We start from the raw sequence: 23,754 nt of genomic DNA, 5'->3' as shown, positions 1-23,754 counted from the left end.
AATTATTGTATCTATGTAGGCAGACAAGTGTTATTGCTTAACGCTTTTTCTTAACTTTCCTAGAAAGTTGTTTTTAATTTATTGAAAAGTGATTTTTTTCTATATAATATATCCTCATTACAGCTTCCCCCCTCTCGCTCCTCTTCCCATTTCCTCCTGATCTCTCCTCCCATCTCAATCCACCCTTTCTGTTTCTCATTAGAAAACAAAGGGATTTCTAGGTGATAATAATCATAGAATAAAAAGTAACATGCCAGAATAATACAAAACCCAGAGGTAAAGGAGCCCACGAAAAGACACAAGAAGCAGACATAAACACAGATCCTCTCATTTACACACTCAGGAATCCCATAGAAATGCTGTACTGAAAGATGCTAGACTGAATGATATATATATATATATATCCATGCAAAGGGCCTGAAAGGTAAAAAAAGGGGAAAACACAATTATATATAAATAAAATTATGTGTGTGCGTGTGTGTGCGTGTGTGTGCATGTGTGTGTGTGCATATGTGTGTGCATGTGTACAAAGGACCTGTAAGGGAAAAAAGGAAAAATACATGCATACTTTGTTATACATATTATAAATACATATATACATATCTATATCTGACACCACAACCTTATGAGACAAACTATAAAGATTCCCTTGAATTCATTTTTGGTTGACCATCTATTGCTGGACATTCATGTTACCCATCAAAATAATGTGTTTCTCCAATTAGACTCCCTCGTAGGAAATAAACTTTCATTTGTATGTATTGATCTATTGGAGATGACTTCTGGATTGCCGGTGAGAGTGCGTATCCACTTCTTTCGGCTTTAGGACTTTATCTACTGCGGGCCCTGTCACTGCTTTAGTCTCTGAGCTCATGGATGTGTCTGTCCTAAAGATTTCCATGCTTTTGCCTTCTTTATGTCCCTCATCCCCTCTTGCTCTTACACTCTCTCTGTCTCCACTTCTGCAGGGCTCTCAGAGCCACAAGGATATTTGATGGACATTCAGTTTAAGGTTGAGTGTTCAAAGGTCTCTCAGTTGCTGCATATTGTTGGGCTATCTTTGTATTTGTTCTCGTCTTCTGCAGAAGAACGTTTCTCTGATGATGGCTGAGTAAGTCACAAATCTGTGAGTATATCTGAATGTTCTTAGTATTCATTTCAGTAGAAGAGTAACAATAACAAGCTTAAAGACATAAACCATGTAATCATCTCATTAGATGTATAAAAAGCCTTTGACAAAATCAAATACCCCTTCAAGATAAAAGTCCTAGGAAGATTAGGGTTACAGAGGGCATGCCCCAACATAATACAGGCGGTTTACAGCAAGCCCATAGCCAACATCAACCTAAATGGAGAGAAACTCAAAGCAATTTTATTCAAACCAGTAACAAGACAAAGCTGTCCATCTTTCCATACCTATTCAATATAGTACTTGAAATCTTAGAGCAATAAGACCACTCAAGATCAAGGGGATTTGAACTGGAAAGGAAGAATTAAAGGTATGTTTATTTGCAGATGATGTGATAGTATATATAATTGACCCTAAGAATTCTACCAGGAAACTTTTATAGCTGATAATCTTTACCTGAATACAAAATTAGCTCATAAAAAATCCTTGTAGCCCTCCTATAGAGGAATGACAAATGTACTTAGAATGAAATCAGGGAAACAAACCTTCTCACAATCTGAAATAGTATAAAATTTCTTAGAGTAACTAACCAAACATATGAATGACTTATATAATTAAAAATGAAACAAAACAAAACAAAAATCCCACAACTTTGAGACAAAAATCTTCTAAGAGCAACCAACCAATATTGAATTTGACTCAAGGTCTAGTCCATAAGATGGGACACATATTGGACACTGTTTGGGTGACCAAATACCTGAGATTCGATATCCCACGGACTTATGTGTAAACGTAGCTTTTATTTCCTCAGATGAAGTGATGAGATGAGAGCTGTACCCAGGGCATTTCCTTCTGTCTTCTAACTACCCTTAGGCCTAGGCCTGGAAGCTTGTAGCCTCTGCACAATGTAATCATCCAAGCTCACTGAACTCAACCAAGTTTCTCTTGAGTTCTGACTGAATTGCTGTGTCTGGACTCAGACTGACTTTGAGAATCTGTTCTAATCTTTTTGATCCTCATTTTCTGACTAATTATAGCTTCACCTCTGTCTAGCTTATTATCTCAGTAACCTGTCTCTGTAAAGCTTTCCTGGTTAAAAATGTCACACACACACACACACACACACACACACACACACACACACACACCACATTATCACACACCACAAACAGCACACCACATTACACTTTTTTCACTCTCCTACTCTTAAGTCATCTTTCTTTTTCTGCTATTCTTGTATCAGTTGGACCAATCCTATCTCTGACTCATTCTGTCAAGTATTTCTCTTATTTAAATCACTTTGCTTTTAATTAGAGGTCACTTTCAAAATAGCTGCTTCTTCCTCTAAACCAAACTTACCTTCATTGTTAGGAGTTAAAAGTGTGTAGTAAGGGCCTGTTTATATTCCAACCAGATGACACTGTAATCTTTGAATGCGATCCCTTGCCAGAATAGCCATGCGGTTGAATTAAAATTCCTTTGCACCTAGGATAAGACCAAAAGCTTCTTAAAGCTTTTATGCTATACAACAATTTAGAAATCATTATGAAAGTTTTCTGCTACTAGTTTTGATGTAGCCTTGCTTTAGTTAAACACACACATAGACACATACCATACCCAAAACAACAAAAGGGATTAAACAAGCAACAAAGCCAAAGATTAGCTTACATAGCAAATGAGGTTTAAGATTTAGTTCTGACGCTAAGAAAGTCCTTCTTGCACTGCTAATACGAGGAATGTTTAGAAAGAAAGTAAAACTAGATGAGAAACTTTTCCAGAGTTAGCATGACGAATTTTTCTATATGGATTTATAAGCAGTCTCAGTATCAATATAAATGTTATTATGATTGTTCTGTTTATAATTTAAATATTAATATTTCAAGCATGTAAGGATCTTGCTGATAGTTATATAACCACTGGCCATTTATATCCAAGCTCCAGCTGCCAGAATGAAAATATACCCTTTCCTCAAAAAGCATAATAAATATGTCCGGGATTATTACTATTATTTTAGCAATAAACCTCTTTGTGTGGTATTTGAAATACATGAATCTCCTCTGATTATATTCTCTGTTGGGATGACATGTACCCTTGATAGCTCAAAGATTTCAGGGAAAAGCACTACATAAATCTAAGATACTGAAATATTACTTTACAACATTAATCTACCGTGAGAATTATAGTAATAGTCGCCAAAATGAAAGGTTATTGGCTGTAAATGTTTCAACCTAGTTAAATTTTAGGTCTGTGACCTGTTTCCAAACTGTAGGATTCCAACTGCCCTGGAACCTTTTATTTCAACTCCACAGAAGGTTGAGGAGACGGCTCATCTGGTACAGCGTCCAGATTCCCCAGCACTCAGGTGAAATGTTGAATGGACATTGAGGTGGCTTTATAACCTTTGAACTGGTGAGGTCAGGGAGACAGGTGGATTCCCAGAGCTCGCTTAAGATCCAACCTAGCCAATGGATAATCTCTGAGTTTGAAGAAAGGGTCTTTGTCTAAAAAAGTAACGCAGTGATGGATGCAGGAAGACATCTGACATGATCTCCAGTATTTGTGCACATGAGTACAGGCACACACGCAAACACTATGAGTGCACAAACACATTATACATAAACACACACACACACACACACATACACACACACACACACACACACACTTTTCTATTTCAAAAAGTGAATTCTGCTCCTTAGCTATTAGCTATAGGGCCTGAAGGTGTCGAGTTTGAATGTTTTAGTTTTGTCAGGCTACTTCTTCCTCATACAGCTTAGAGGAGACCTGAGAGTGTCAATAATTTTAAATCAAAATGAAAGAATCTGGGAGCATCTTCTGCAGAGACAACACAAGAGCAGGCAGTGCACTGGGCTTCTTCCTGGGGATACATAAGGATTGTCTGACATATTGAAAAGGAGTGCTAGAATATATAATACACTGTCTGTAAGAACAGATTTTTTCTTAAATTATTATGGAGTTTTAAAAGTAAAAAATTATTGATTTGGTGTAGTGCTTATAATAGAGAAATAAATTCTATGGAAATTGGGTAGGTAACATGAATGCGAAAATGGGGGTGTTTGTGACATCCTTACATAGTTGACTTTCCCTAAAGTTTGAAATAAAGATGCAAAGTTTAGGCACTCTAAGCTAAAGGAAAATAAGCAATTTTTAAAAAATATAAAAATATAATGAGTCCATAAAGCATGGATAATGGAACATTGAATATTCTTAATAAAGCTAAAATAAATAAAACCAGGGAAGGAAGGAGAAATAATAATCGATGACACAGGTTGTAATAAACATATGAATGAAAGATTTAAACTCCAGTGCATGACAGACAGTTGCTGTCTGTATACATAACACAAGACGGGTTATAATGAATAGGTGACTGCAAGATTTAAACCCTGGTTCATGAGAGTCACTTGCTGCTACATACCTAACACTTGAAGGAAACAATTTTTAAACTAGGTAAAATAAAGCCCAAAGCATAGCGTTTATGAGAAATGTATACATGCCTGTACTACCGTGCAGGACAGGAAACGTTTTCTCCCCTCTCCTTTCCTAGCCCTCTGGGAGAACTCCACCTTCAGAAACGTCAGTCTCTAAGATAAGAACAAGTAAGAAACATGGACAATCCTGATTCTGTCCTGGGACAAGCATCTGCATCATTAGTTTGTCGGGATGTGACCCATCTTGACATGATCTCCGACAAACTTGTGGTTCTCTCTCTCTCTGTGGGACTCTTCTATGATGGGACTTCCCTGTCTCTGTGACACGTGTGTCAATTCTTCCAAGGAATGCTTCTTCATATGTCCTGAGCTGTCCCTGATGCATCCTAACATAATTGTTAATGATGGTGATAAACAGACTGTGGTATACCCACATTACCTAGGAATTTAAAATAGTAAATATCATTTCATAAAAAGACATGAGGAGTGGCTGGGGATTTAGCTCAGTGGTAGAGTGCTTGCCTAGCAAGCACAAGGCCCTGGGTTCGGTCCCCAGCTCCGAAAAAAAAGAAAAAAAAAAGACACGAGGAAACCAATATATACTACTAAGTGAAATGAGAAATATACTATTATATTAGTCAATTTTCTTTAGAAATAGAGTAGTAACAGGGGCAGGAGGGAAAGAAGGGAAAGAGAGAGAGAGAGAGAGAGAGAGAGAGAGAGAGAGAGAGAGAGAGAGAAACAGAGATTCTAAACATATAAGACAGCTTTAGTCTAAAGCTATAACAGAACTGAGATATTTCTATCAAGGAATGATGTCGCTGCAATAATACTGCAGAATAATTCATTACTTAAGTGTTTATGGTGATGTGTCACAAACGTTTCATGCTATCAAGCCTGTAAGTATAGAGAGCAATTCTGCACAGCACATAATGTATGATACTGTTAATGCTGTTACTAATTCATCTACTTATATACTGTATCTATGACTGTCATTTTACAATATATTCTTTTTTACTTACACAAAAATTTTACTTATACAAAGCAGTGAGCTATGTTATCCTGACTTTAGACCCATACACCTAATGTTTACTTTGTCCTCTTGTTCATATCAAGAAGTCAAGTTAAATGATGAAGAGGAATAAGCTCATACAAATATACTATGATGTCCAAACAATGACACAATCGCTGAATGGCATTTTTCAGGATGACAATATATGCTTATATGTACTTATACATGTACATATATGAGTAGTTGACTCAGTGTTGGTGACTAACGGTTTCTTCTCCTGCTGTGTGCATTCTGCACAGACTAGTAGCCAGTTTGTGGATCCAAGTCATGTCAAGTGTTTTGAGAACTAGGATATCCAATGGTATAAGTTCTATCCTAGATCTGGTATGCCAAGAAACAGCATAGCAGATGTCTCAGGAATGCCAAAATTAGTAAAGCTGTAGATAAAAACAGAAACACTATAAGATGTGTATTATCACACTAAACTCAATGAACAAGTAGTTCAATATACAGTAAATAAGTAAACAAAAAGATGACCTAGGTATCTCAAAATCAGAATGGCAACTGACTTCTGATATATTGTCTGGACCAGTGTGCAGAATCCTGAGTCAATAGGTAGTTAATGGGCATCAGCAAGGCCACAGTTACTTCCTCCTACATTTTTTTCTTGCTGGTTGCAAACACACTTGAGGCGAATTTAACCTGGAAGTAAGCGCAGGTTAAAGAACAAAATGTGGGGACTGGGGAGATGGCGCAAAGCCTGGGAGACTCATTGCTCTTGCAGAAGAGATGTATTCTGTTACCAACACCCAGTTTCAGGATATCCACAGCCCTCTTCTACACTCTGAAGGAACATGCATATATCTAATCAGACACATAAAATAAAGCTAAATAGATATGTTATTAAAACCCAAAATCTTATATTGCTCTTATGTCAGAAGCAACAGTATAGCCATTCAGATTACCTTTTGGTACTTATTGAGTTCATCTCCTAAGCCATGAAATGGCTTACTTATTAGTTGTCCTTATGAATTCATAATAGATATTGTGGACAAAAGTGTAATTCAATTTAGAAAATAAATCTCCATACAGTTACATTGCCTGGATAAACTGTTTGTGATAGCCTTTTGTGTATCTTTTAAAGTTGCAATATTCAGTATTATTTTAAGATTTTTAGACCTCTACTGAGTAAATGCTAGATAAATCAAGCATACAATTAGGTTTGTCAAAATATAATTACAAAATACATGGTTGGAAATTCTGATAAATTATGTCTGTATGTATACTGTAGGTACTATGAGTTCAAATATTTGTAGCTATCGTGACGGCAATAGACTGTGTGGATGGTTATTTTAAGTGTCTCACATATTACTTGCTTTATAAATATCACTATTAAGATCTTGAAATTTTTTTTCTTTTAATTATAGAGAATTTTATATCTGTGTACAACGAATTATGGTCATTTTATACCTATTACTCATGATATATTTTTCTAATAGTGTTCTCCCAATTTCATCGTTTTTGTTTTTGTTTTTTTGCTTTATTTTTTTTTAACAATCTACTAAGCCCAATTAGTACTGCCCAAATGTGCATTGGTGTGTAAGTATTCACTGGTACAGGAGCAACCCAGCAGTGGCCACACATTCAAAGAAAAACAATTCTCCACCCCATAGCATGTATTGACAATCAATATCTCCTCGGTGAGCGATGTGTGTTGTGCTCCTCCCACATCCATGTAGAAATTTTGATTGTGGACTGGTCTTATACAGGTAGTCACAGCTTGTAGCTTTTCATTAGCACAATAGGCTTCACAATAGCATTTCGTAATTTCTGACCTTCATTTTTTTTCCTTCTCATTCAAGACAATCTGTGCTGTGGTTTCTGTTTTCTTTGAGCTATTCTCAATAATACATACATCAACTGAGGACTTTATAATATTTTTATAATAATTTCTATATTTGACCAATACAAGAGGAGTGTGTGTGTGTGTGTGTGTGTGTGTGTGTGTGTGTGTGTGTATTACTGCATTCAACATAACAGGTTACTTTGGTCTACTGTAATCAACTTAAAAAATCCAGCATGTTGGGGAACCAATCTGCTGGATCTGCAAAACAGATAAGTGGAGAATGTAAATACTGACTCTACTTTGGAAGTGACCTTAAATTCATCAGTTTGTATCTACACATCGATTCAAGAATAGCATGTATGTAGCTGTAATGTACTATACATTAGAAAACTATGATTTCCCAAGGATCTTCTCAGGCCTTGTGTCTTGTATAAATCTTCAACAATATCACTGGGAGGTGAAATATTTCAAGTTTTCCAGCTGGGAACCCAGGTGTGTACATTTCTGAAGATTCATGACAGCATTTGTAAGAAGGACCCTGAGGTATGAACAAGAAACCATTCCTTAGTTATTAGCTAACATCTGAAAATAAAGGGACCAACTGTCATTCTAAATGATGGGATCATCTGTGATAACATTCCCCTCGAGGTCACTCCAAAGCCACAAATCATGGAAGGTGTACATCTCTGTAGTAAATTCTTTGTGTCATAACTGAAATCCAAGAGCTGAAATTTTTTTGCCATTGCCAGGTGAGTGCAAAGAAAATAAATGTTGCCAGCTTGGTCCTGAGCTGGAAGACAGTGGACCTTGTCTGCTGTGTGTGACTCTTGTAGGTTTTCTACATTTATTTGTATCTTTGGTTGCATGTTTTATATGTCTTAGTGTCAAGCATGATTTTAAACTTCTAGGGCTAGAGGAAACAACTCATGGTTGCCCCTTATGAGTGTTGGCCTTTATGAGTGCGTTCACTATCTTAACTTCATGAATGTGTGCCACTTTATCTCCAGACACTTCGCATTATTTTCTAACAGATAAGGTCCTTTGACTTGCCACGCCACTCAATTATCAATGCAAAAAATTGACATTAATGTACCTCGAGTATTAAATCGACAGCTTTTATTCACAATTCTGAATAGTCTAAATGGCGTCCTTCACAGCGAAGTGATTCTTTGGCGAATTCATCATTAGAACTTGCATCACATGGTACGACTAATTTCCATGGCTTTTTAATCTGGACCACTTCTTGAACCCTACTTTGTGCTTCATGATCCTGGAGCTTTTAAAGCTTACAGCTCATTTGTTTTATAAAATGTCTTTCAGTTTGGCCTTGTCTGGTATTTTCTCATAATTAGATTCAGGATGTGTGTTTTTGGCAGAAACACAATGAAAATGATATTATGTCTTTCTCCTGGCGGAGTGGAGGAGACATATGGCACCTAGTTATCCTATTATTAGTGATGTTAACTTTGGTCACTTGGATAAAATGCTCCCGATCAGGTTCTCTCCACCACACAGTCACTCATCGTCACTTGCTGATTAATAAACCTCTGGTTGGAGAGTCCTTGTGACTGGGTAAATTTTCAGTAGACATCATTGTTTCAACTACTATTTAGCATTTTTAACTATTTTTCCTAGAATCAATTGTTGTAGAGTGGTTGCCAGGTAATAGTGTTAAATTTTCATATCTTAAATATTCCTGGTAGGGTTCTACTTTAAGGAAGAGCTGAGCACAGCTTTGAAGAAAAGCCCATGGAAGTACAATGACATGTCTTTTAAGTGAGAAGCTCAGAAGTTCCACCTGTGCTGCCAATCTATAAGAGATTTCTTTTAAAAGCTGGAAAATTCTGAAATCCAGTCAAGTTTTGGTTGTGTATCCCAACAATCTTCTAAAGGAGGGAGAGTTCCCCTACAGCCATTAATTTCCCAGAGTCTTAGGATAAAAACCAGCCTGCAGGATTTTGTTGTAAAAGGACATATGTAACTGCTCCATGAGACGGAAAAGTTCTGACAGAAACACGGGTAAGTGGACTCAATGAGGTTCTTAATAAACTGACCTGCACCATTTTGCAAAAGAATGGAAATGAAGGTTGTGTGAATGAAAATACACAAGGTGTATTTTATCAGCAGAGCTGAGAGAAATGCACCAGAACCTGTCTCCATGCACCTAAAGTGTCAGGAGAATGGAAACAACTCCCTTTGGAAAGAGATCCCTTCACAGCGACAGACTTTTCCATTAGCTGGTTAAAAAAAATCTATGGGAAATACTTCTAGGCAATTCGAGTCTTTGGAGCATATAAGAAAACTGCTCCCATGTAAGCGAAAGGGGGGGATGTGGAGAAGAGGGATACATTGAGCAGAGACTGCTTCACACAAGTGTAAATTCTCTGGAAGAAATAAGACGAAGGTCCTCAGTGACTCTAGAAAGTAACCAGGCAGGTAACAAATGTTCTAATGATGAAGCCAAAATATAAAAGAATCTCAAACAAAAATTACAGATGTTCTGAGCTCCCACACTGTTGCATGAGAAGGTCCAGGTCACATCCACAAGAGGTTGGAAAACACAGAGTTGAACTTAGTCAGACTCTAGATGCACAAAAGCTTGCCTCCACGTCAGGTGCACAGAGGTTGACAGTAGGCCGAAAAGAAGGATCTCAATAGAACAAAAAGGACCATGCCCATGTCTGGCACGGAATTCTATCTATTCTTCTATTGTTTTCAAGAAAAACATTTATATGTTAAATCAAAGAGTGAAACTGATGGAGAAGAATGAACTCTGTGAAATGAGAGCGGATCCAGTTTAGAGAAGCAGTCCTACAGATGGTTTTAATATTAGAATTATCCAATAAGGACATGAAATTTTCTATAATAAAAAAAATCTAAAATTTACCATAAAATGTGAACATTATATGTGAGGTCCTAAGGAATTAAAATATAGCTCTAGACATTTGTGATAGCATGGCTTCCCACTTGTTAAAATAGGCCAAATGAGTCAGACCAGTTGATGATGTGGTTAAAGCATAACGCAAAGGCCCAAGTTTGTCCCACAGAACCAACATTAAAAAGCCAAAGGTTAGTAGACCTTGTAATCTTACTATCAGGGTGGGGGAAAAGGGTGGGTTCCTGGGGCCTCCTTCATCACCTAGATGGCCAGGCAGTAAGCTCTCAGTTAAAGTGAGAAGATATTGTGTTAAAGAACAAGGTAGAGAGTCCCCAACGAAGACATCGGAGGGTGACCTCTGGTCCTCAGGAAAAAAATACCTGGTGAGAAACAAAGATATGGAGATACTGCAGGGTTTCACCCACTGACTCAATATGAGGGACAGGAGCAGAGGGTGAGACAAAGAATGTGGATGGAAGCATTGGATCTGGTAACAACACTGTCGTCAGGCACAGCACATGGGCCAACTATAAAATGGTCAAAATACTTCTCGTGGAATCCCAGAAGGGGAAGGCAGGGAGAATGTGGTATCTAAGAATTACTGACCACACTGAAAACTGCAGCTACCGATCCTAATAGAGCCATTTCAAAACATCACAGAGTCCAAAGGAACAGCATGGAGTAGAAAACAAGAAGTCACATTTTTCTTAAAGTGATAATGGGAAAAAATAAGTCAGTAGCATAGGAAATCCATAGACTGCAAAAACACCCTTCAAAAATGAAACCAGAAGGAATCTAATTCCAAAGAGGAAAAAAATAACTAGAGTTATTTCTAACTGACCTCCCATTTCTTCTATAGCCACAGGAAAACCTGGATCTGCTGGTGATGTAGAAGAACTCAGCAAGAGAAGGCCAGAGCTCACCTCAGACATTGTGACCTGCTTCAAGCACGCATCCCTAGCCTTCAGTTTAGTTATGAATGCGTTTTTATATGCTAGTGGTTCCAGCTTGCCACATCTCACAGCATAAATGCCCTTATCCAGCTGCCTCTGACACTCATTCCTGGCCAGGCCCTGCAAAACCCCTTGGCTGTTTAACAAATACGACGTGTGTATCCTGGGAAGAGCTAACAGGCAAGGACTTTTCCTTTTGGAATTCTCTATGGAGTTTAGATCTGGGTTCTAACAATCTGGGTTTGGCTGGACACTGAATAGGCTGAGAAAAATGATGTCAAAGGGATGAGAAGGAAAACTCACTTTTCCTTCCTGGTCACTCCAGTTGCAGCCAAGCCCTAGTGAATCCTGCCCTTTGACCTAACCTAACTTCACAGGAAAACGTGTTTCCGGAGGAGCAATGCCCAAATCCTGGTGCACAGGTTGTGGTCGTCAGTAAAGCACTGTGTTTCAGCTCCTACTGTTTTCATATTCCATAGAAGTGGGTGTGTGTGCTGGAGGCTCATTCGTTTGCTAAGGTGTTCAGATTATATTCCTGGATGTAGCCTGTGCAATCATAAAAATGACCATTGTATTTTAAGAACTATCAGTGCTGTGAAGAGAGTTAACCCAACAGAGGAGGGGGAAGATACAATCCTGGTAAACTAACAATTAATCCAGAAACTTAAAGCGAGGTTGGAATAGAACAATGATTGTGGCTTTCAGAGAAGGAAAAATCAAGGAAGTGACTTAAACAGAACATATTCATTGGCATAATAAAAAATCATTTGAATACTCACTCAGAGGTTGAGACAAGTGAAGGACTTGCCCAAACTAGACCTACAAGACCTTGCTCACAAGAAACAGACTTAGAGGGTCTCATAAGAAATATCTCATCCAATGTGGTAGATAAAGCGAATGCCGTAATTGCCTCAAGTTTTCTAGTCTAAAATGTTTATAGAAAAACCTAACCATCAGTAAGCCAAGCCTTGACCTTTAAAAGTTTAGAATATAAAAGAGAAGAAAATCTGTGAATGATCTTAGGGACTTCACCTGACAAGGCAGGCTGGGCATTTTCTTCACCGCTCCAATCAACCAAACTGATATTAGAGGAAAGCAAACTCCTTAGAGGACCCGTCAGCTTATACAGTGAATCGTTACTTATGCACTAAGAGCCACAATAAAATACATTGATTAAAGTCATCACACTTTCCCAATTTGTCGTTATAACAAGATTAAAGAAAATTATGTGTTTTAATGTGAATCCTATTAGTGGTCCCTTAATAGTAAAAGTGACAGTGAGTGGCATGCATGACTCCGGTCCAAGGTCATGGAGTTCCCTGGGCACTGCCTAGGACCAAGTTCTGATGAGACAGGAGGAAGTTCTACAGAAAGTGATAAAAGCTGAGTTCATTTTCCTCTGCATTTTCAGCTACAAAACAGGATGTCAAGCCTTTTTATACACAATAGATGAAGATGTCTGAGGCAGAAGATAACTAACACAGTCTGAAGGAAGAGTTTTCACTCACACAGAAGGACGCTAGACTAAAGAGAAACTGGGTAAGAAAAAATAGAGTTTCTTTAAATTTGTTACATTTTAAAACTTTCTTCTCATACTTGTATATTGCCTTGCTTCTTGGACTAATAAAACCTAGATTTGGTCAGTAAGAATGTAACTATTTTCTCTTTGGAGCGTTTTCAATTTCCATCTTTTCTCCCTTCGCATCTTCTCTAGTATTTTCTATCCTTCTGAGTAGCTGCAACAGTTTCCATCAGAAAAAAAAAAGTATCTGTAAGTCTTTCAATGAGAGCTTGCCTTCAGCAAGGCACAGAGGGACTCAGAGGAGTCTCACAGTCACACGAAGAACTGTTTTATTGCCTACTTCTTTGCCTGTTATAATATTCCCAAATGAGTATTGGGACAATAATTTTCAAGAACTATTTTAATTAATTAATCTTTGTTTGGATTTTTAAAAAAATATGTCTTTTGTTTTAAAAGCCCCAGGGCACTAGCAGATTGTTAAAAATAAAACCCATTAATTAAATATTCTAAACAAGCAACAGTTACATTAATAGATGGAGAGAGGGAAATTAAGCTTTCAGGAAAACGGAGCACCCAGTAGACTGACTACCTTGTGTATTAAGATCAAGACTGGAAATTCTCAGCTCGCTTAAAATTCAGCACTAGACACCTGCACACATGCCAGGGAACCCCTGTAACATCGTTAGATTTCTGAGCTATTCAGCAATTCTTAGAGTCCTAACTATGCCAAATGCTCACATGCCACTATTTTGACAGAGATATGAAGACCCTGAATTAACCTTAGAAAGATAGTCCTGCTCCTTCCTGACATGGTAGGTTTGACACCTTGGGGCTCACTGTTATCTGCTTTGTGAGCATTTCTGTGTTATAAACTTTCTCCCACAAGCTAAGGCAGGATGTTTTCAGACACACCTCAGGTATCACAGTAATATTTGCTTTTGCAAGTATTGTCTATGGTTCGGATGCCAGGATAAGTGTGCAAGAATATTACATGTTTATTGCTGTGTTGGGTCCTGTTTGGGTCAAAAAAAAAAGGGGGACAAGGGACACTTTGCCAAGCTGACTTTAGACATAAACTCACCTCAGTTCTATTCCTACTTAGTGTCCCTCCGTGTCTTACCTCAAACCCACGACAGAGAGAACAAAGAATGAAACAGTGGTAATTACTGTGTACTTTTATTACACATCAGGAACCATGCTGCCTTCTCTTTCTTGTCTCAGTCCTTACAATACCTATAAAATGTGGTCTGCACATTCTTTTCTTTCTTAACTTTTATTTCATCTTTAATCATCTGCATATCCATGTATATGTCTACGCCTGAGTATGTGCCGGGGCCCATAGATGCCATAAGAAGGTGTCGGATTCTTGTTGGAGTGACAGGAATTTGTGAGCTTCCTCGAATGCATGCTGGGAACTGAACTCTAGTCTTTTGAAACCTCAGCACCCACTCTTTACTGCCGAGACACCTCTCCTTCCCACACAAGTTCCTATCACGAAACAAAGCAAAGCCCTGGAAAGAGTTTTCACTTTTCAACATGAGCATGGTGATAAATAAATTATGGTGGGAAATTTAGATGACGTACTGGGAGATTTTTATATCCTAAGCAAAATACTGAAATGGATCGTTTTCTCCATTTATTAGTATGTGTCATTATATGTGATTTCAAACTGTAAAGTTCTACAAGTCACTGAATCTCACTTGGGATACCACAAACATTATTCAAACAACTGACCCTACCTTTTATTAAAATGATTTCATCCTCCGGTGGTAGCCTATGTGCCTCCTGAGAAACCTACCGTAGCAGCCAATGTCACCAGCAGACTTATCTTTTACCTCTCCCAATATATTGGCACATCAATTATATATGTGTATACATTTATGTGTATGTATATACGTATGTACATATAAAGTTACCAACAAACAAACAATACAAATTGGCCAATGGTTAATATTTATTTTGCTTCAGAATTTTAATTACTTTTTGCAGTGTGACATATAACAGTTTGACATCCAGGCAGGCTCGCACAGACCGTCTGCAGCCCAGTTTTCTCTTAGGGAATCGGAATGAACGGCATTTGGCTCTGTAATTAAGACTGTTTGTAAGCCAGATAAAGAAAAAGCTGCACATAAAAAAAAATACCCTACTTTATTAAACCTGGAGCCAAAATCAGACTCTCATTTTTCAGACATTGAAACTTTTACCTGATTTTGACTATATCAATGTGCAATTTACCAAATAAGACCAGCTTTACTCTGTCTAATTATATAGTATATACTTGATGAAACATATATTTAATGAAAACAAATGTATAGTGTGCATTGATGCCTGTAGAAGCCAGATCAGGGTGCTGGATCCTCTGGAACTGGACTAAGAAGTGGTTGTGAGCCACCATACGCAAGAGCAGCAAAGGACTTACCTGCTGTGCCATTGGTCTTGTTCCTAGTATTTTTAAACTAATGAAAACTTACTTTATTTGAGATTTTTTTTCACAAAACACAGGCTGGCATCTAACTCACTGTGTAGAAAATGCTTGATGTTTCTGTCTCTACTTCCCAAGTGCTAAAATTACTGGCCATGTGCCACTGTATCCTACTTAAAAGTCCCCCCCCCCCATTTAATGGCTACCTGTACACCATAATTATGGAAAAGTCTAGGAATTTCTCACTAACCTGCAAAGCTAATGGTAAATATCAATAATAATTTGAGGAGAGGTTTTGCCTATAAATCTTATTTTCTCTGTGTAAGTTTTATTTGGGAAATGATTCTGAATGTTTCCCTTTGTCCGCATTTCCCGTGAGTCTTTGCAAGTACCTTCAGTGATCTACCACAATATAACGGATAACCTCAGCACTAAAGTGTCGTTCACAATTACGAATGCTTTCTCAAAAATCTCTGCAGTCAAGAATCCTTACCAGGAGTCTGTATGATGGCGTCTCTCATGAGGCTGCAGCTGACACCAGAGCCAAGACTGCAGTCATTTGGCAACTTCCTCAGGCAAGGAGATCTGCTCCCAGGATGGCCGACTGACAGGGCCATTGGCAGGAAATCTCACTTCCTCACTAGCGGTTGGCAGGAGGCCTCCATTCCTCCCTGTGTGGGCCTCTAAGGCTGCTCAAGAGTCCTCATGGCAAGACATCTGGTTTCCAGGTTTCTATCAGGGAGGATCAAAAGAGAAAGAGTGAGAGACAGAGAGAGACTGGAAGTCACCGTTGCCAGCAAGACACAACCCAGAAGTCAGACTTTGTCATTTGAGCCTTGTCCTTCTGGTTACAAAATTCACCCCTTGTCCACATGGTACCAGTCCACACAATAGCTCACTATCTTGAGTCACAGATAGTAGTTGGCCACCTAGAAGGTGGGCTACCATGTGTTTATTAGCATTTAAAACACACTTTACTGTGCTAGTAGTAAAGGCTGGTTTTGTTTTACAGGAAATGGCTTCTTCACCCATAGCTAGAATCTCAAAAAGGTGAACAGGTGACTCTCATAGAAGAAAAGCCCCAGATCCTGCCAGTAAATCCTTCTCTCTAAAGCACCCAGAAACTTCCTTTTCATGACTGGTCTTACTCTCTGCACTCCAGTTCTTCTTATAATTTTCCAGAACCTCTGCTTTATCCTACAAGTATACTGCTGCAGAGGGCCACCGAAGGAGGAGATGCTGGGTGTTGTTATCTTTATAGCATGTTGCATAGTAACACACCCTTGGTCAGTACTTAGGAAACAAAAAGGAGAGAGAGGGAGGGAATGGAGGAAGGGAGAGAGAGAGAGAGAGAGAGAGAGAGAGAGAGAGAGAGAGAGAAATTGAGAGAGATTGCCTTATATCACTTTATTCCCCATCCTAACCTCATTAAAAGCAATGAAATAAATTAAAAAGGGGAGATGTATATGTATATAAAAAACAAACATTTGTACATAGGCATCTTATCAACATATTCAGTAAAATCCACTAATATCTAAATATCATGGGTCAACATGAATCAGCACCTGTTCTTCGAAAAGAGAAAATACCATCACTCTGCCACTTTTAAATCTTGGAGGATAACTTAAAGGATGAGGAAGAGAGAGAATATAGAGATGTCAATGAATACAGATTTCCCTTTAATCCATTCCTTATCGTTTGCTTCTCAATACACCACTGGGCAACCACTATGCACAAGGAATCAGAAAAGATACCACAATATCTGGTGTCAATCTATTAGCTTTGATCCTACTCACAACCTTGCATTGATCAAACAAACAAACAAACAAAAATCAAACCACGAATATTTGTGTTTACTCTTGCAGAGAGATCTAATGGGGCAGAAATACACCCCATTATTAATTGTAACTGGGGATTTCGGAAAAGTACCTGGATGGAGACAGGGTTCCGTTAAGCATCAGCGTAGAGTCCTGAACCCTTCAATCAGTGCCATGGTAAAGTCAATCTTTGAGTTCCTAAGTTATCATTTCTGTTGGGTTTCCCTTATGCTTCTAATCTGGACCTTCTGTTATTAAATGCCGATGTATTGCACACTATTTGGTTGCTGTAATAAAACACGACGACAGAAAGAAACTTGAAGAAGAAAGAGTTTATTTGAGATCTCTCTTCCAGTGGGAGAGTCCGTGGTGGTGCGTGAGGCGTGGCAGAGTGGGAGGATCCGGAAGCAGAGAGATCACATTTCATCAGCACCGGAAGCAGTGGAAACAGGGATTGAGTCTGGGTGGTAAATCCTCAAAGCCCATCCCCGGTGGTGTACTTCTTATCAAGGCTCTGCCACCTGCAAGTCTTACTTACAACTTCCTCAAACAGCACCACCTGCGGCGACCAAGTGTTCAAATTGACGAGCCTACAGGGAACACCGCACATTCAAACTACCATAGGATACCAGATGCATGCCAGCAGAGATTACAGGGGTCATAAAAGGGCTGAGTCACAAAGAATTCAGGAGGCACAGGTCGTTGAGAAAGGGGGGGGGGCAAATTATGAATCTTTCAGATCAACATTCTGATTTGCTTTCTACTGATTTTTGTTCCCTTTTAAAACTGGAACTTTGACAAGGCTATGTGGGTAGAGACGCAGAGACATCAGTGATAATGAGTAGTAGAATACTCTAACTACTGCTGCAATTACTCTACACACATAATCTCATTAAACATGCCAGAAACCTGGGGTATACACACATTGAATTGTCCACCATCAGCAAACCTAGCAAAGAGTAGGTTTAGGTGTCAAAAGGTTGAAGAATCTGACTTCAGGCTAAAGGTCCTTAAGTTCTCTTAAATACTACATTTCAGTGACAAGATTGTAAATGTCTTACAATCCAGCCAACCGGGGCAGCACATAAACACAATCCCAGATCCAATGAGGCCAAGGCCAGAAGAAGGCAAATTCCAGCCTACCCTGAGCTAACACAGACAGGACCAGTTCCGTGCTAGCTTGGGCTACACAATGAAATAGTTGCAAAAATTATAACTAAGCGCCCTTCCTTATTTAGGAGTACGAAGTTTAAGCAATACTTGGGGGGATGGTGTTAAACATTTTCATCCAGAACTGTCACCCAAGGATTTGTGTAGTGTGGTGGCTCTGGACTGCACGGCTCACAACCCTTTCCACCTACACACTCCCAAACAGAGCAACACCAGAGGGGGTTTTCCCCAGAACGAAATAAACCTAAAATAGTTCAGTTTCTAATGTTGCATCCTTCTGCATGAAGTCACCGACTTAAGCATGAATGCCTTTTTGTTTTCGTCCCAGCACCCCAAGGAAACCCCAGTACCGGACAGTATTCGGATTTGTCTTCCCTGAGACTCTGAACTTGCAAATAAGGGCAAATACACAGATCATTACATTTAAGAGAAGACAGATCTCTTATCAGTGTCAGAAAGGAAGCTAAAAATCTCATAAAAATGCTAATGATCATATCTATCCCAAATGCCCTCGCTCAGTACAAAGTTTCCTTTTGATAACTCCATGTCGGGCTCTCCTCCCTCTCTTCTTAATCTCCATTTCTCAGTATGAACTTGGAGCAAATAACATAAATCTATAAAAAGATACCAGGCATTCTGTTCCAAATATAATGCTTAGATAATAATGTGATTGTTGAACTACAGAGCATGCTCTGCTCATTAGCAGTGAACTCAGATGTGAATGTGCCTCTGTCGGGCTCCTGGCTGGCCCAGCGATTACGTTCCAGCTGCAGTGCCTGAAGCCTGCTGGCCATGTTCTGCAGAGCGGAGTCCACTCTGTCCGCCCCATTAGCTGCCATTCTTCACTTCCAATAGCGTTCTTTGCAGCCATTTCTTAATCCAGGCAGAGAGAATTATTTTTTTTTCTAACAATGTGGCTGTGAACACTCCTGTAGTTGCAAGCCTTGGTTTGTTTAGGCAAATAAATACAGTGTTATGTGACAAGGCTGTGATAATCCTCGATCTGTCTTGAGCCTTGTGATACACACACACACACACACACACACACACACTAGTTGTACCCTTGTTTGAGCAAAGTCCACTTCCTATTTGAAAACTCGAAAATATTGATTCTAAGGCAGTTCAAGGCCACGAGATGGTATTTTTGTTGACGAGTGATTACAAGCTTTTCCCTTATATATTTTTATATCCTATGAGATACATAAAATTAGAAATCTACAGTTAACTCTTGGAAGCACAACTTTCTGCAGGTGACATCTAAGGCAAAGGTGGTGATCTATGTCCAGCCTAGGTGACAAAATGAGCCTCCCCCAACCAAAAAATTAAAAAAAAAAGCTTTTTAAAAAAAGAAGTAGTGATTTTATTTTTATTGTGGAATTTGAGTAGAGATTTATCTTAGATTGCATTATATTTAAAATGCTTAGTTTGGCTTTGTTGCTTTTTTTTTTTTGTTTTAGAAAGAAATTTCTACAAAATACCTTAAATTGTGTTCCAAACAGTCATGCTTTATGGTTCCAAATGATCACTGTGAAGAAAATAAAAATGTGCTTTCACATGAATAAAGGGTTCTCACTGTATGAGACTTAAACTCTCTCTGCTTTTCTTTCTCCCCCTCCTCCTCTTCCTTTTCTTCTTTTTCTTTCTCCTCCTCCTCATTCTTCCTCCTCCTCTCCCCCCTCCTCTTCTTCTTCTCTGGCTCTAAATCAGAAAAACGTTGTGGATCAGGGAAGATCAACAGATATATCCTAATCAAAGCTGTTGCAAAGGAAATTTATTTGACTTAAATTTCTAGGTGTTAAACTAAAATCCCCAGAACTAAACATCGCAAGGACATTATTTCCAACAAGACTCCAGTAATATTAGGTATTGATGCGATCAGTTTAGCATCCTGCACACCTGGATTCCTTTTGACCGTCCATCATGCCCATGCCCTTCTTCTGACGGGATAAATGAGTCTGATTTTGTCCATGGATCTGCTCTTTATCCTTGAAAACTGGTTTCACTTCATTCCTGGAGCTGCACAAGGAAGAGTAGCGTTTGCTTTGTCACTGAGTCATATGTTGGGCAAACAGTTATAGGCGTGAAAAACTGAGAATGCTTGGTCATAGTTTCATCCGAACATGTATTAAAGCCTGTGCTTGTGCTTGGAGGTCTTGTGTTTGGATGAGGCTGGTCTCACTTTAGAAACTTACACAGATGTCAGCTCAGTCAACAGAATACCTCAGTGTCACCACACCTTCCTGGAAACAAGTCCTCTATGTATAGAAAAGTTGCCAAATGCAGCATTTTGAGTGTGTACTCAGGAGACACCGCCAAGTAGAACCAGCCTGCTAAGCTAAGGCCTCCTGACTCAAATAGATGTGTGAGGAAACATTATTATTATTTTAAGGCAACTGAGGTTTGATATAATCTGTGAGGTTTTAATAGTTAGCTGCATGAATATGGGAGCTACGAATGTTATGAATAACAATTAAATCATATATTTTATAATAAATTTATATATAAAGCATATATAATTTATAATATATTATATGTAATATATAAATCAATATATTATATATAAATTATATATAAATTTTTGATATATAATTTATATAAACTTGTAATAAAAGTATAATTTATAATAAAATATAAATTAAATATGAATGTTAATTAAAAATCTGGAATGAAAGAAAAGAGTATTGTTTCCCCACTATGAACTGCATGTTAAAAATAACTAGAGGGGGATGCCACCCATCCAGTTACTGTGCTTGTGTGTCTGATGGTTCCTTACTTCATGATCATTTATTTACTGTGCAGTTCCTTGCATTGGTGCTAGCGATGTACCATGGGGTCAATTCTACATGCTAGAGTCCATTTATGTCACTTCTGGAGCAGGTAAGGTAGTTGTTTCAGCTCATATTTCAGTCTTTCTCTCCAGATGTTTTATGCCCCACCCCTTAGAAAATGCTAGTGTCCCGTGAAGAAATGCTTTACTTAGCATCCACACAGAAGCTTCTGGTTAAGAGAAATGCATGTAAATATGGCAGTCATTGTCTGGTCCACGGCAGCTTTCATGAGTCCACACAGAAGCTCCAATGGCCACTTCCAACACAACCTCAAAAGGCCCTTCGCCAGAGTCCTTTTATATGGACTCTGAATTCCCCCTAGTAACTATATAGAATATTGTATATTGCTTTAAGCTTCTGAGTTTCTGACATGTTTTTAAGTAGAAACAGATAATTCATAGGCTTACACTGGATCCATAAATCAAGAATGGTATCAAGGATACGAAAAGAAGTTTGATTCCTTGGGCATGGGAGCTGTGGAGACAGTGTTTCCTCATCCACTACATAACTATCCTAAGTTCAGGATGATAGTAGGTCCCAAGGAGACAGAGTTCATAGGTCTGGCGTTATGTCCCACAGTAGAACAAAAACATGTTAGTTGTTAAATTACTCTCCATATAAATGTGATAAATGTGTGCTAGTTTCACTTCTGTTGCTATGATAAAATACTCTGACAAAAGGCAATAGACGCAAAGAATTTGTTTTAGCTCACAATTCCAGGTCACAGGCCATCATAGCCGGAAGTCAAGGCAGGTGGGCATGTTCCATCCACAAACAACAGCAGATCGAAGTAGCCTCTTACCCTCTTAGCTGGCCTTTTCCACTCTCCAGGAAGAGAAAGGTGACCACAGTGAGCTGTGTGTTCCTCCCTCACTTGGTGTGCTAGAGACAATCTCCCACAGAATGTGCCTACTAACAGTCGTCCTCTGATGACAATTTCCTCCAGATGATTCTAGATTCCGTCAAGTTGATAATGAAAATTAACCATCAAAACATGGCAACCCATTTTGTCTAGCTACAGCCCCTTTTGTGCAGGAATTTCTAATTCTGATCTTTGGTATAAAAGAAGCAAGACTCTGGTCCTTAGCAACGTTGAGGTCATGCAGTTATCAAGTGGGTGATCTGAAAATGTGAACTCAGTTCTCTTTTATCTTAAAGAATCTGTCCTTCAACTCATTTAGCCTCTGATCATTGTTGGTGTTTTCTAAGCCACAATGCATCCCTTCCTGTTTATAACTCTCTTTCTTTCTCAGACAACAGCAATATACTCTTATAATCCAAGAAACCTCCTGCCAGGTAGGTATTATTTCTACAAATAAATAAATGGAAAGAACCTTTTTTGAGTGCAAATATTAATGTGGGGAAAGGAATGATTTTAAGAATTCATCTCATTCCTCAGACCGTCCCCAAAGAATACCTCCCAGCTACATCCTTATTTCTATTTCTTCAAATAAAAGACTCTCGAGCTGCTGTTAACAGGTTTATCAGGAGGATACTTCCTTTCTTAAATCATCCACTCCACTCCTCCCTCCCATTAGCCAGAATAATGAAACATTGCCTGTGTGCCCTCTTTGTGAAGATAAATTTAAAAGAAGAAGAAGAAAAGAAGAAGAGTCTGAGCTTGTAAATGTATCTGGGACTGTTTAGACGAGATGCTCAAACGAAGTCATGCCCTCACCACCCTGCTTCAGGGAGGTGTTCCAAACTCCAGGAGACGGGTGATGGACATTGAATTAGACAATGAGAGTAAGATCGAGACTTCCTGATGGATACAGGTGTGGTTGGTTGGCGTGGGAACTTCTGGAAGAGATGTAGAGTTTAATAAAGTGGGTCATCTTAAGGGACAGAGATTAAGCATGTCTCCTATCTCATTAAATTTTTTCTGAAACCTCTGCCTCTATTGGAAGCAGATATTTGGCAGAGACCTACACATGCTTAAGTTAAAAGAGATGGGAGGATGAAGAGATCCCCTGTGTTAAGTTTATGAGAGACTGCTTCATATTCTTCTCAAAGTGCACATATTACTTCATGATGGGACACGTAGACACACATGCACTTCTCATTCCTCTCCCTTTCCTCTCTGAAATTGGGAAATACTTGGCTCTCTTCTCCCAATGTATACAAAGAAGAGACCCTCACAAATTACCAACACCTGGGATTCATTCTCTCTTGGCTAGGATCAAATAGGAATCTTCACTCTGACTAGTGAAATAGATCAGGCCTCTCCTGCCTGACTCCAATATTTACTTGGTATTAACCTATTTTCCTTAATTTCAATGTCTAGGAATTAGATACTTAGAGTATCAAGACAGGTTTTTTTCCTCTAAAACAAAAGTGGCCTGTTATTTAATTTTTTCTTCCTTTCTGTAGTAGATAATGGGTTCCTATAGCCTTGACCTTTAACATCGACAGAAGCCGGAACATAGAGTGATAGCCAAACCTGTTTAGATAGCATGGTCTGGGCATGCACTGGAGTAATATTTCTGTGCCTAGGCGTCATCATTTACTCTTATTTATAGTTTAGCATGATTTTCAATGTCATTAAACCTTCTTGGCTGTTAACAAATGAGACTTGCCCTTCTTACCCCTCCCCGTTATTTTTGATTCTGGTCCAAAACTCAACGAAATAATATCTTATAAGTCAGTATTTTTAGGGGTTTGGCTGAAAAAAATTAGCACCACTCAAAGTAATCAAAACATAAAATTGACTCAAAAGTGAAGCATCCTG

General features: G+C 38.7%; 2 long non-coding RNA genes across 3 annotated transcripts; one reads left to right on the top strand and one right to left on the bottom strand.

Annotated features, from left to right (window-relative positions):
* Window positions 1–660: 660 nt before the first annotated feature.
* LOC134486001 (uncharacterized) lies at window positions 661–21,973 on the bottom strand. Of its 2 annotated transcripts, XR_010064505.1 has the most exons (3): window positions 21,829–21,973; window positions 15,705–15,943; window positions 661–2,614 (listed from the first exon to the last, which is right to left on the bottom strand). It is a non-coding gene; the product is annotated as an uncharacterized LOC134486001 (long non-coding RNA). The 2 variants fall into 2 exon arrangements; XR_010064504.1 differs by lacking the exons at window positions 661–2,614; window positions 15,705–15,943 and adding an exon at window positions 17,851–20,214.
* LOC134486002 (uncharacterized) lies at window positions 12,656–17,712 on the top strand. Its single transcript, XR_010064506.1, has 3 exons — window positions 12,656–12,806; window positions 17,077–17,205; window positions 17,384–17,712. It is a non-coding gene; the product is annotated as an uncharacterized LOC134486002 (long non-coding RNA).
* Window positions 21,974–23,754: the final 1,781 nt, after the last annotated feature.

The sequence above is a fragment of the Rattus norvegicus genome, chromosome 2, assembly GCF_036323735.1.
Source record: "Rattus norvegicus strain BN/NHsdMcwi chromosome 2, GRCr8, whole genome shotgun sequence".
Lineage (NCBI taxonomy): Eukaryota > Metazoa > Chordata > Mammalia > Rodentia > Muridae > Rattus > Rattus norvegicus.
Note: the sequence above shows the minus strand (reverse complement) of the source record. Positions and strands in the feature narration are given on the sequence as shown.